Source organism: Catharus ustulatus, chromosome 1 (assembly GCF_009819885.2).
Source record: "Catharus ustulatus isolate bCatUst1 chromosome 1, bCatUst1.pri.v2, whole genome shotgun sequence".
Classification (NCBI taxonomy): Eukaryota; Metazoa; Chordata; class Aves; order Passeriformes; family Turdidae; genus Catharus; species Catharus ustulatus.
This window is the reverse complement of record NC_046221.1, coordinates 24913649-24927232: the sequence shown is the minus strand read 5'-3', so window position 1 is coordinate 24927232 and position 13584 is coordinate 24913649. Positions and strand designations below refer to the sequence as shown.

General features: G+C 40.7%; 1 protein-coding gene across 4 annotated transcripts in view; it reads left to right on the top strand.

Moving 5' to 3' along the window:
* Positions 1-13584, top strand: part of CALCR (calcitonin receptor) — a 170161-nt gene that overhangs the window by 3186 nt on the left and 153391 nt on the right. For 2 of the 4 annotated variants that reach the window (XM_033054459.1, XM_033054449.1), the window contains exon 1: positions 352-630. The exons of the other annotated variants lie outside the window; for them this stretch is intronic. The gene's annotated coding sequence lies outside the window, so the exon portion shown is untranslated. Of the gene's footprint in view, positions 1-351; positions 631-13584 lie in introns of those variants that run through there. 4 annotated transcript variants of the gene reach the window in all.

Sequence of the window (13584 nt, the reverse complement as noted above, 5' to 3'; positions counted from 1 at the left end):
GCGGGCGGCGGACCGGCAACTCCCGGCCCCGCACGGAAAGGACCTCCGGTACAAAGGGCGGTCGGCCGCGCTGCGGGGACGAGGGAGTGGGGGACCCGTCCCTGCCCCTGGGCCGGGCTCCTCCGGGCCCCGCGCAGCCCGACCCCCGTTCCTCCGGCGCTGTGTCGGGAGCGCGGCAGGGCCCCGCTCCCCGCGCCCCCGCAGCACCAGCGCCGGCTCCGGCACGGCCGCCCCGCCGGCAGCAGCGCCGGGAGCGGCGGGGGCGGGGGCGGGGGAGGCGCTGCCACCGCCGCCGGGCGGGCTCTGGCCGCCCCGCACCGACGTCGGCGCGAAGCCCCGCCGCGCCCGGGGTGGAGCGGAGAGCGGGCGCGTCGCGGGAGAGGCGAGGCAGATGCTTCCCGAGGCGCAGCCCTGCCGGAGGGGCTCGACCCTGGCTAGTGCCTGTCCGCCCCCTCCGGGACGCGGGCACCCAGCGGGCGGCTGTGGGGGAACGGGCAGCGCCATGCGCCCCTCCGAGGAGTGAAGGGGCGGCCGGGCTGCTCCGGTGCGGGCACGGAGCCGCCGCGGAGGTGGCCCGAGGTGACGGGAGGCCGGGAGAGGTGCCGCGCCAGCGTCGGTAGCGCTGCCACCGTAAGTCCCGGCAAGTTCGCCGCTGCCCTTCCCCACGCGGGAGAGGCGCCGGGGTCCTGCGAACCCACGGGGCAGGCGGGGAGCGGGGTACCGGGGGCACACAGCCCCTGGCCGGCAGTGCACCAAAAACAGGGGTAAAGAGGGAGTGGGTTGCAGGAGCTCCGACGCGCTGGGGCGGAGTGTGCGGTGCCCCCCGGGGCCAGGGGCGAGGGACGGCGGCCACCGCTGGCCGGCTCTGGCGACCGGGGCGCAGCGCGGGGACGGGGCACGGCGGGTCCCGGAGTTTCCGCAGCGGCTTCTGCGCTGGCGAGCCGGGCACTGCCGGTACCGTATCGGTTGTGGAGCAGCCGTTCTCCGTGCTGGAAGGACGGGGCGTTTAAATGACACCTGAGTCACTAGTTCGTGCTTCTCAGGCATGTCAGATATTATCTCCGTGTCATTTTTCATCTGCTGGACCGATATCTGTACTTACTTTGGCGTTTCACGCCGCAAATGTAATAAACAACATTAGTAGGTTTCAGAATATTGCCATTGATGACGATAGATTGATGTATTACTCTATTTACTGGATGTGTCCAAGTGCAATATAGTGCCTGCCAATTTTGTCTTTAAATTGCTTTATTGATTTCATACTTGTGGGTTTTTTTGTCAAGGTTAATGTAGTTGACAATCGACAAAGGAATGAAAAAAACTTCTGGTTTATTTTAGTTACAGAATGGCAGTTGTAGCTGAAATGATGAATGAAAAAATCATTCATAAAAAGAGTAAATAGAAAGATGTGTATCCTAGGACCTCTTGAAGTCAATAGTGTCGATATCTAACAAATGTCTTCCTGCCAAGCTTTTATATACACTGGCAACCCTTGAACTTCTTAAGGGTAATGCAATGTGTGATATTCTTCTCAGGACTGAGTTAAGTAGTCTGATTAGAGGGAGTTTTGAATGAGCTAAACAAGACATAATGGTATAATGCATTTGCTTTTTTTATAGGCACTGAATGAAATTAAGATTTTGCTTCTGCTCCTTTTCCCCTTCAGTGGTTGAAGGATGATATTGTGGAGGAAACCCCTGTGTTTGGTCAGTGAAAGGGTCCCTATGCTGCTTTAGGGCTGAGTATATCAGGGCTGACCAGGATAACATTTCTTTGCTACCAACAGCTCAAACTGCAGGTCGTGTTGAGCTGAAGAGAGAATTTAATTCATCTCTCAGAATCCTAGGCATAATTGTCAAGTAAGTAAATTAAATATAGAAGAGCTAATACTTCATTGTAATTTCTTCAGACATAGGATAACCTTTGCTGGTAGGCAACTTTTGTTAAGCTCCCACTGATGCTTACTATAGCTGTCATATGCTAGCTGACATGTAATAGTTCTGAATGAACTAAAATGCTGTGCTACTGTACTTACTGGCACGAAAACATTAGAGTACGGAAACTTTATAAATCTTGGGTAGATGCTGATCCTGTTAAGATCAATGACAAAATCCCAATTAACCCCTCCAAAGGGTGGAGGTTTCACCATTTCTTCATTATCATTTATAGTGAGTGCCAGCCAAATTTACTTAGAAATTCAGGTGGCAATGTTTAAATCTGGCTGGTGATAGCACTTCAAACAACTCTAGGTAGTGCTGCTTTAGAATCATGGATAAGAGCCACACAGGTCTTAATACTTGTTTAAAAAAGCTATATAGAATAAACTGTATTCTGCTTTCAAGAGGAGTAGGCAGTTCAGATTTGCCTCACACTCCAATTTTTATGTTTCATCAGACTGGATCACTTTTTCATAAAAAAAGTTGAATTCCAGTTTGCATATGCACCACAGGTATTCAAACAGCACAGGGGGGAATATTTTTTTTATTATTTCATTTGTGGCAAAGAAGTTTACAAGTAAACTGCTAAATATTTGAATTACTATAAAAACGTCTGCAAACAACTGAAGCATGTTACAGTTTAGTTCTCTGCAGTTCATAAGCTTTGTTGAGAGATGAATGAACAGAAGCATCTTTTCTAAAAACCTTAATGAAATGTTAATGAGTAATATGCTTACAAGGATTAGCTTCATAAACTGACAGAATCTAGTTTTGCAAACTTTTTCTTTGCATGTCTACAGTTGAGTGATTTTGGAAAGCATCTGAAAAGCTGAGAATTTTCATTAACGATGAAAACAATGTTCTACAGAAGGTTTGATGAATTATTCTTATTCCAGCTCTCTTTTAGACTGAGATAAAATGGAATCATGTTTAAAACCTAGCTAGTTAATTTTAAATCTGTATCTGTGGACCTGTAAGAAGCTATCTGCAAGTCCTGTTACATAATAATAGTGGTATGACCAACATAGCTGTCAGTAATTCCTACTAGTTTTGTGTGAGTGGAAATGGAGAAAGAGAGCGCATATAATGACTCAAAGTTCCTGAAAAATCAGTAGATAGAAAAAAAGACTGCTTATTTTTTTTCCTTAATGCATGCAAATAGAAGTTTTTTGAAAAATAAGCAACTAAATAATTGAGCTATATGGGACTGAAACTATCCTACAAAATACAATGAAATTCAGTTTTGAAAGTGTTAGTTAGTTCTACATACTAGTAAGCTGGTAAACTCAGTCTTGCTTCATTTCTGGTAATAAATGTTTGGGTCCTAACTGTTGTCATCTGTCAATATTGAAACTCATATTCATGCCAGCACAGATCTTACCTGCACCTTTCAGGGGCGATCCTGTTACGTGCTGAGGACTTTCAGTTACTGTTTTTGTTAGAGTGACATCCAGTTAGGTCCCTACACAGAGTTAAATTCACTCTCCTGAAAAATTTGCAGTGTAAATAGTCAAGAAGGTCTAAGACATCTAGCCAAAGACCAGATGATGATCTCGGTCTGAAACATGAATACTCTGTATGTAACAACAGTAGACTGAGCACGTTTTAAGAGGATTAAATGTTAATTGATTATTTTAAAAAGGGCACCCAGAAATTAATGACCAATACCTTAAGGTTGTATGTTATTTTCCACTGATCTTATTTTCTTCAGTATTAATTTCTATATTTAGTAGCATTGGCCTTCCATAGAACAGCGTATAGTTTCATGTGATTTTATATTGGTTTTTGCTCTTACTCCCACTTTCCATTTGACATTGCTTTTAGTCACTTCAGAAGTGAATTTTGAAGTAACCTAAACAAAGAGATACACTGAATTGCTTACATGAAGAACTACCTAATATTACAATAGCAGTGAGAATTGTCCATGCATCAGTTAAGAAGAAGCACTGCTAATAATGTTTGACTTGAAGTCACCTGCAAGTTACAACTGGAAAATCCAAGTTTCCTGCTAAGTGTAGTTACAGACATTTCAGATGGACATGTTTTTAATCAAGGTGATATCCACACCACTGGAATCTTTCTTCAGGCCATCTTCTGAACAAACCAAGGACGTGGTCTTGCCTTACCCTAGAGCCTGTGAACTGTTCAGGTGGCTCCATGCTTTGGAGGTGACTCAGTTAAGCAGCATGGGAAGGACCTGGGGGTGGTAGTTGCCCTCTGGCAGTGAACTCCTTTTGACTCTTTGTGCTGCTTTGTATGGATATATGCAAAGATTTACCACTTAACCAAGGAAGTACGAGAAATTTGGGTATTTAGCCATAAGAAGAAAGTGTAGTCATTGCTCATAGTTGATAGAGAATAGCACTGGGAACAAGCATATACATAAAGCCCATCAGAGGTGTGCTGCCGTGTGTTTTTCCATGGTTCCCAAAATGCCTTCTGAATTAGGATGATATTGTGGACAGGAGAACTAGAATTGGTTTTAGCAAGTTACATACTGAAGTGTAGTCCTGAAAGGTGGCTTTCTACAAGGATCAGATTAATCTGTGCACCAGAGACCGAGGAATCATGCAGGGAGGGAGACTCCTGTGTCCAGGAGATGGATGGATGGTGCAGTACTCATTTTCTTAGCTGTAGATATTGTACACAAAACCAACTGAAAAATGCAGTTCCTGTAAGTGTATCTTCTCTAGTGCACCTCAACATGATGCCCATACTCCTTTTTTCACAGGAGGGTTCAGGAAAGGTGACATGGCGTGGCATCTGGATCCTGACTTTTTTATCACTTATAGTATAGAAGACCTGACACAGATTTGGCAGAATGGCTGTTCTCACCACACTTTTAGGAATGTTTTTTGAAATAAGCATGCATTTCATTTTAATATGTCACATTTAAGTGTTGCAGTTTCATGTGACACTGTTTAGCAAATAATTTCTTGCTTGGTCGTATCCAGCAGTGTATATAAGAACCAAATCACTTTGCCTGTGGTTTTTGATGAATAATGCTAACTATTACCAAGAGTTACATGAATAATGCATTCGATAAATTCAAATAAATAACAGGTTTTTAAATCAATGGTTTCGCTGCATTTTATTTAGGACGGCTCTAATGGCATGTAGTTTCAAGAAGAATTAAGATATGACAAACTTTTTGGTAGCTTTGACATGTTTATTTTGTGATGTTCTCATTACCTTGGGATTATAAAATTGTTATTCTTTAAAAGGAAATGTTCAAAATGCCTTTCTCTTTCTGGGTCTACAAAGTGCTTCATTGCCCCTCATCAATTAGAAAATAATATTCTTATTCTGGTTATTTCTTCTAGAAATTGAACAGTCTGCAGGCAATGCCAAGTGAGTTTACAGACATATTTGGAGGTTATTTGAGTCAAGATGACTTGTGCTATGTCTTCAGAGTTGTCTTCTCACAATTAAGTTGACAATTTAAAAATACCTATTTTAAATATATTAAATGTCTCTGAAAACACAGTATTGCCATTGCAAAGATGTCAAAGCTTCATGATTAAGACTGTGCTGAGATATACTTGTAAAACAAAAACAAGCTAAACTTCTATTTTACCTTTTATTAGTGACTGGAATGAGACTCCATACTTGGCAGAGTGTCCCCTCAAAGGTGAACTGCATTTTCTGCTTGTGGTTTTTCAATAATGAAATATTTACTTACTTTTCAGTACTCACATAACAAAAACTGCTGTAATTCATGACACCATTTATAGCATGATGGAAGAGAGAGAAAGGTAACCAAAGACTAAATAAATTCATAGCGTGAATTAGCCTCTTCTGTTTCTCTCAGGTAGCACTGAGGCATTATCTAACATCAGAAAGCTCATCTAAGCTATGATGTATGCAGATGGATGAAACATCTAAGCTATGATGTATGCAGATGGATGACTCTTTTTTTTTAGTCTTGATTTCCCTCCAGCTGATGTCAGCAATGACTGTTAACTGCTTAGAAAAATCACAGGTGGCTCTTCAGTTGTATTTTACTTGTACCTTGATCTTCCCTACAAGTTTTGTGTGCCTGAGCAGTTATCTGTAGCACATCTAACTATCATGATTTAAATGAACCATAGAATACTGGCTGGAGAGAAGCTCAGCAAGAGCTGGCCATGTGGTCAAGCACCCCAGAAAGTCAGTCATGTCCTGGGCTGCACAGAAAGCAGCATGACCAGCAGGTCAAGGGAGGTGATCTCTCATCTGCTCTGCTCTTGTGAGACCCCACTGCAGTGCTGCATGCAGCTCTGGGACCACCAACATGAGAAGGATGTGAACCTCTTGGAGCAGTTCTCCAGGAGGAGGGACGTGAAGTTGATCAGAGGGCTGGAACACTTCCGTGAAGACAGACAGAGAGTTGGGGATGTTCATCCTGGAGAAGAGTAAGCTCCAGGGAGACCTTATAGCTGCCCTCCAGTACTTAAAGTAAGTCAACAAGAGGGCTGGAGAGTGACATTTTACAAGGATATGTGACATTTTACAAGGACAAAGGGGAATGGCTTTAAACTGAAAGAGGGCAGATCTAGATTGTGTAACGGGAAAAAACTTTAGATAAGAGTGGTGAGATACTGGAAGAGGTTACCCAGAGAAGTTGTGGATACTGCATACTTGGAAGTGTTCGAGGCCAAGCTGGATGTGGCTTGTGATCTGTGAAGAAGCAACATGAGTCCTCAAAATTACTTTTCTGTTTGAATTTACCCCCACTGTGGTTCAGTGGCAAACTGGTGATGTTCTACACTTCCTTCAGTACAAAATCTCTTTATGTCTCACTTTATTTTGCAAAAACTACATTATTTTCAGCATGCCTATCACCATGTGATTTTTTCCAACTTTATTTGATATCTGTCTCTGTTCACATAATCTTAGTGACCTGTAGCCTTAGTCTGTAGCTTGTATTCTGTAGTCTTAGTTACCTCTACTGTGTAGGTGCTTCATCTCTAGGCCCTTCTCTTGCTTTGCTCTTCCTTTTCATTGTTGAAACATGATGGTTCAATTTGCCATGTACCAGCTAACAAGCAGACAATAATGGGTATGATTCCTCATGGAAGAGGTATGAATGCTGTCCCACAAAGTTACAACTCTTTTTATGTTTTGGGCTCTCATCATCCACTCTAGTAAAATGAACACAAAAGATACTAAATGATCTTTACATTGACATGATAGTCTCTCTTCAGACTATACTAGCTCACTATAAAGAGTAAGTATTTCATGCTCTTAATATAACACTTGCAATCTCATCCAGCCTTAAGTACTGAAGGACAGGAGAGAGAGGATGCTTACTCCTTCACTACTTAGATTGCTTAGAGAAACTTCCTGAAGTTTCTTGGATTTGGTAAAAAAAGTGTCTACGATTGATGAGTGTTCTCATGTGACTAAAAGTTGGATCCCTCTGGATAAGAACTCCTGTTCTCACCAGCCAATCCAGCTCCTATTGGGATCCTTTTTTTTGTTTGTTTGTTTGTTTGTTTGTCTTCAAAACAATACAGAGAGGGAATGATAGGTTTATTGTTGTTATCCTCAGTTGTGCTGTTGCTGCAGGGGTGGAAACACTGGACTGAAGGGTATGAGATGTAGAAGTTGCATCAAATAACACAAAATTTAAAGAATTAAATGTTTTGTAGGAAAGGGAAAACTCAGAAGAAAGGTGTTAAAGGTGTTTTGAATGCCATATGCACCTGAGCATTTAGTGGTAGAGATGAACTGGGAAGTTATGCTACAAAATACCTGATTATCTAATAGACAGCCCTGTCTTCCATTTGCCTACATTGTAGCAGGGGAAATTTAATTTACATTTCAAAGGGCAGTTTAGTCAAACTAGCTTAGAGAATCTCTGCTAAATCTTTGGCTTTGCTTCAGGGTGTTTTAAGAACATTGAGAAACTGAAAGAGTAAGCCATAGACAGCTGATCACGGGCTCCTTACTGTGCGAAGTTGTAGTGGGAGTTTAACAAGTCCTTTAAGCCCTGGTCTTGATTAAAACTCGGTGATGGGGAACAAATGGTGTGAGTAGAGATTTCCTTTAATGTTCTCAGCCCCATTTCCACTACTGCAGACTGCTGAAGGGTCTGACTCTTTCAAGCCTTCGAGCTCCTTTGTGTTAAAATACAATATTTTCTTCTGTGTTCAAATGTTGCCAAGTACATTTTGGGTTGAAGCAGGATCAAGTAATAAATAATAATCATTGTTACCATGTGTTCCCGCAGATAAAGCAGACCCGGTATTTTCTTGTCAGCTGTTTTTTCTTGCATTTTTTGTTTTTATTGTCTCTGGGTATTTGATAGTGTATACTTCCTAAAGACTGGAGTAATTTCAGCACTGAAAAGAAAACGAGTATGTGTGGATTTATAAGTGTTCAAATGCCTGCTGACTTTGTTGGCAATCAGATCTGAAATGTTTTGGAAGAAAAGTGTTTGTCCCATGAAATGCCTGATGTAATCAGAGGTCATCACTGAAGAAACCAATAGGTAGTGAGCAAATAAATTTATTTCTTTTTCATCTACTGTTCAGATTTACATGCAGAATAATACTCCAAACCCACTCCAGCATTTTGTCATTGCTGTAGCTGTTTGAGTGACAGGAATTATGCAATTCCTTGCATTTAAACTAGCAGCCTCCCCCTTAATAAGAGGGCAAGAAGTGGTGCTGAATGGCCTATAGTGCGTGAGAAGTGAGTGTGATTAAGCCAGAAGGAGGTGTGTATGCACTGTAAGCAGAAAGGGTCCTGAGGAACCTCAAATATTAACTGAAAGCATCTCCATGCCCTTGCAAAATATTGGGACAGTGCCTGATTAGTATCAAAGCCTATAATTTACCTACTTATTTACATAACTTGCAACATATGGTCAGTATATTATTTACTGTAATGTGGATCATCAAATGTTACAGATATATCACACACCACATCAAAGAACATGTTTGATGAGAGGTTTCTTGAAGTGATGAATTACATTTTTTTCAACTGATGTGTAATTCCACATGGTGAAATCACGTGGGTTTAATATGTAAAGAAAGTTAATTATGCCGATTATTTCAGTGTACAATTTAAGAAATTGCAAAACTAATTTTACTGTTGAAAATACTCAAATATTTTTACGTGAAAATTAAACATATAAATTAATTACAGGATTTTTAAAATAAAATATTGACTTTATTATCATTACAAAAATACTTTTGTAAGTGTTCAAAATTTTTTATTAAAATACTATTTTAATTTTTTAAAATTCACTGTAATATAATAAGTGTCTTGAACTCAATAGTGGACATGGCTCAGATGAGCAAGGATGCATCACACTGGAAGAGATACTGGGAGGGAAAACAGCCCTATTAACAGTGCATAGTTATTTAAAAAAAAAAAAGTGTCTCTATCTTCAGTCTGTTGGGTTTATTTGGAATGTTTTAGCCAGATAATTTTCATGATCTCTGAAGATCTCCTCCAGTGCATGATATATTGCTTTGCTTATGTTCACAAGTTCTGGTCGCTCTTTTCATCTGAGAAGTTCTTGTGCTACCGTGTGGTGGAAAATGGACTTGGCAGTAGATGGCTTCTGAGTCAAGACTGAACCTTCTACATTTGTGTAAGAACACACCCACACATGCACAGGCCAGATCTTCTAGAGCTTTCCTCTGGAGCCACAGTTTTGAGGTAGTGTAAGCCAGTTTGTGCTGCCTAAGAGAGAGCTGAGAGAACACACTTAAACTACAAAAGAAGAGCTGGAAGAGGTATAAACAGTATGGAAAAATGGAAATGGTTTCACACATGGAAGAGGGACACTGGAATTAGGGTTTAGTACTGAGGACCAGTAGAATGTGGAGTTTGTGGCAGGAGTCATTTGAGAAGGACAAGCTTGTACAACACGTTAGGTTCTGGGGGAGAAACTGATGTTTGAACAACACTGACATTTCCAGAAACAGGCATTTAGAGGCTAGACGGGGTAGGAACTTGCAGGACATCAGAACATAAGGAGGAATATGCATTGGAAGAGACAGAATTACCTCTCCCCTTCCCCACTAAAAATGCTGGAGACATGAAGCCAGGAAAATGAGAGCGTTAAGAAGGGGAGAAGCTGAAGGCCTGGGAAAGAGATTCAAACTGCAGCAGCAGAAAGCTTGGAAGGAACTAAGTCTGACTAGGAATTGTAAATGGTACTGAAAGAATGAAGAGTGGAAATAGGTGAGAAGAAACACTTAGTGTCTGGTAGGAGACAGGAGTACAACAGAAAAAAGATCATAATGGAGAAGCTCATAGTAGAAAGAGGCAATACCCTTGGCAATGCACCAGTCATACGTGACCTGCCAGAATCTCACCCATATTCTGCCTTCAGCACACACCTCTGAAGATTTTTGGTGAAGAATTTTGCAGCAGAGTTTAAAGGCTCTAGTCTCTTACAGGAGCTGTTTTCACCATGTGTCGTTAAAATACTGGTGTAATGATCTTAAGATGGTGGTATTTATTCTTTGTGGGTTTATCATGTCAGGCTTCAGTGGGTAGGGTACAGAAGCTATCTGGAAAGCTAATTAATTTTAGCAGCTCTTTAGCTCAGCACATTCAGTGTGTGAGCAGGACTTGTGGACTGTAAGCCATGTACCAGTCTTTATAGCAGTAATTTAAGTCAAACTCACAGACAGAAACTGGAGAAAATTTTATGTTCCTCACACAGAGAAAGGCTAGAAGGTAGACCTTTTGAAAGAAGAAAGCTTCATTTAATGCACAGGCTGAGTTAATAGATTTTATTTTTTTGTTGTTGCTGGACTTCAGGCAAAGAATGAGGAAGATCCTGCTTCTCATATTGTTTTGTACAGAGAGATGGGAAGATTTGGAAGATTTGCAAATGTCTGTAAGGCAAAAGTTTTGAAGCTGACAGAAGAAATGTGGATAGATAGTTGGAGCAATTTGAAGTATATGGTTTCAGAGAGAGAAATTCTCTGTTGAGCAAAGAAATCTTAGGAAAGCTGAGGACTTGTTGAATCCTTTGGTGTGAGTGAATCAACCAGACTGTTTTTGCTGAGGAGAGATAAAAATGAAATAAAAGTATGTATGTTGATGGAGGAGTTTTGAGCATCCCAGAATGCCACTAGAATAGCTAGAGCATAAAAGATACAGATCAGATGAGGGGACATTTCAGTAATGGTGATGACATGTAGATGATAAAATGTGGGTCAGCTGTCATTTGTGTGCACAGTTCCAGAGAAAAGCACCAACCAAAGTTCACTTAGAAGCATGGTCCAGAGCCACAAACCCAGCAAGCTGCCCATGAGCATGAGACTATCATAAAATGAAAAATGAAAAGCAGGTGTTTAAGAATATGTATGCTGAATACTGCAAAGCAAACTGAGGAGATCAAAGGTGAAAAGTGTGCAGCTGAAGAATGTTGCTGGGGAGAGCAGCCAGCAGAAGAAATGTTTGTGTTTAAAAAAGATTTATAGTGGTGAGATGTACATATTTTCAAATTAATTAAGGAAAAATAGCCACAAAAATTAGTATCCGTACTGGGGACTAGTTTTGGGACTAACTTGAAAAATTGAATCCGTGGCATAAAACATAGTATACAAAAACATTTATTCTATGCAGATAAAAGTCCAAAGATACAAGTAAGCATCCAGACATGTCTATAATAGGCGCTCCTGCAGAAATAATTTTGCATGGAAAGGTTAGCTATACATTAAATTTGATTAATACATTAAAAACAGTAAAAAACTGTAAAATAATATTTGGCCTGGCAGGCCCATGTAATTGTTTATGAGTGTGTTTGAAAACTGAGGATGTCAACTGATTGCTGCAGAATCTACCTAGAAGGCAGTACCAGAAGTGCATTGCTCTGTGACATCTATTTCCACTGCGAGCCCCTTGGCAATAAAGATGTTAATTAGAAAAGTGAAGAAGCCACGGGAAAGGATGCACTTGATGACAGCAGTAGAGAAGAAAAATGATAGGGTATTCCATGTATGCATAGATATTAAGGATCTTTAGGGCAATGAATCAAGAACAAATCAACACAAGAACAATCATGAAATGAGACAGGAACAAAACAACCCACTCATGCTAAATGTCATCACTTCCAGGCCCTCTCTAACAACCAAATTCATTATGTTAGATGCACAGTTTGATACTGGAAAGTCTGATAGGACAAGGAGAGCAGCTAATTAGTGTTTTCTAATAGTTTATCCAGAAGGCAGTGTTTCAGAAAATCTGCTGGTAAATTGCACATGATATATCGAAGAAGAAATGTCTTGGAATGGCAGAATGTCTCACACTATTACCAGAGTGAATGCCACTAAAATCCAGTAGTGTTAATCACATTATATGGGGGACATTTGAAAATCACAGTCGGATCCAGATCATTAGCAAGCCGATGAGTGGTAACAGTAGAGCACTGGAATAGATTGCCCAGAGAAGCTGTGGAATTCTCCTCCTTGTGGAGATTTAAACTAGCCTGGATATGACCCTGAATAAGCAGATCTAGTTTTGAACTTAGCCCTGCTTTGAGCAGGAGGCTTTACTAGATTATCTCCAGAGGTCCTTTACAGCCAATTTTATTCTATGACTCAGGGAATTACTGTGGTCTCGAAAGGAGGCATGCAGGCATATCCAAAAATGGAAGAAAGGAAAAGAGCTGAAAGCACTGATCTCTCCAAAGGAAATTAAACTCACACTAGGGTAAGCAACTCACCTGCTAAATAGCAGAAATTATGTTATCTCTGTAAGAACCTGAAGGAAGAACAGGTTTTATGTGCAATTCAAAAATGGCCTAGGAAATTTAGAAAACAGCCACAGTTTACCTTGAAATAAAATGCCACATTCCATGGGAAAAACCTCTACAGGATGTGTTGTATAAGCTGTGGCCATTGCAGTAGTGATGTACATTTATGCAACATTTACAGAAGCACAATTCACTGTCAGCTATCTTTTAAATATTTTTCCTTCCATGTGTTAGATATTGCTTCTTCATCCTTCATGTGTATGATATGCTGAGCTATTGAAAGCAGGTAGTAAGTTTTAGAAGTCTTTGATTAAGGGAAAAAAATGCCTACCCACCAATGCAGCATTGGCTCCTCATCTATGGAATCATAATAATGCAATCTCTCACCAAGTAACAGTAGTTTGGAGGTTAATTATTAGTCAGTGAAGCATTTATACTGCAGAAATGAGTGCCAAGGAAAAAGCCATGTAGAGAAATTAATAAATCTGTTTACCATGAAAGGTTTTATGTATGTACAATAAACGAAATCCACTGATTACTAGTGATAAAGTACTGAATGACTTTTCTTTAAGTGAGCATGGTTCATCTGGAAAGAAGGGCAGAAGAAATGTGAGAGCTAGCATTTGAAACTGTACTAAGTATTCCCAAAAAGGCTATGCAACGATTATCCAAGTGGTTTCTAACTTTGGAGTTACCTTTGTAGTCTGGGAAGGCTTTGATTATGACTTTATTACACAAATTTGGTTTTATGAATTTAATTCCAAGAGAAGAGACCTTATATGACATATGGACACCAGTGATTTACAAACACATGAAGTGTTACAGGCAGGTACCATGTTTTTCTTTAGAATATCTTTTAACATCACTGAACTCAGAGTTTTTGGTAAAAATTCCATTCATTAGTGAAAGCAAAGGTGGAAAATGAAAACAATGCAGGAA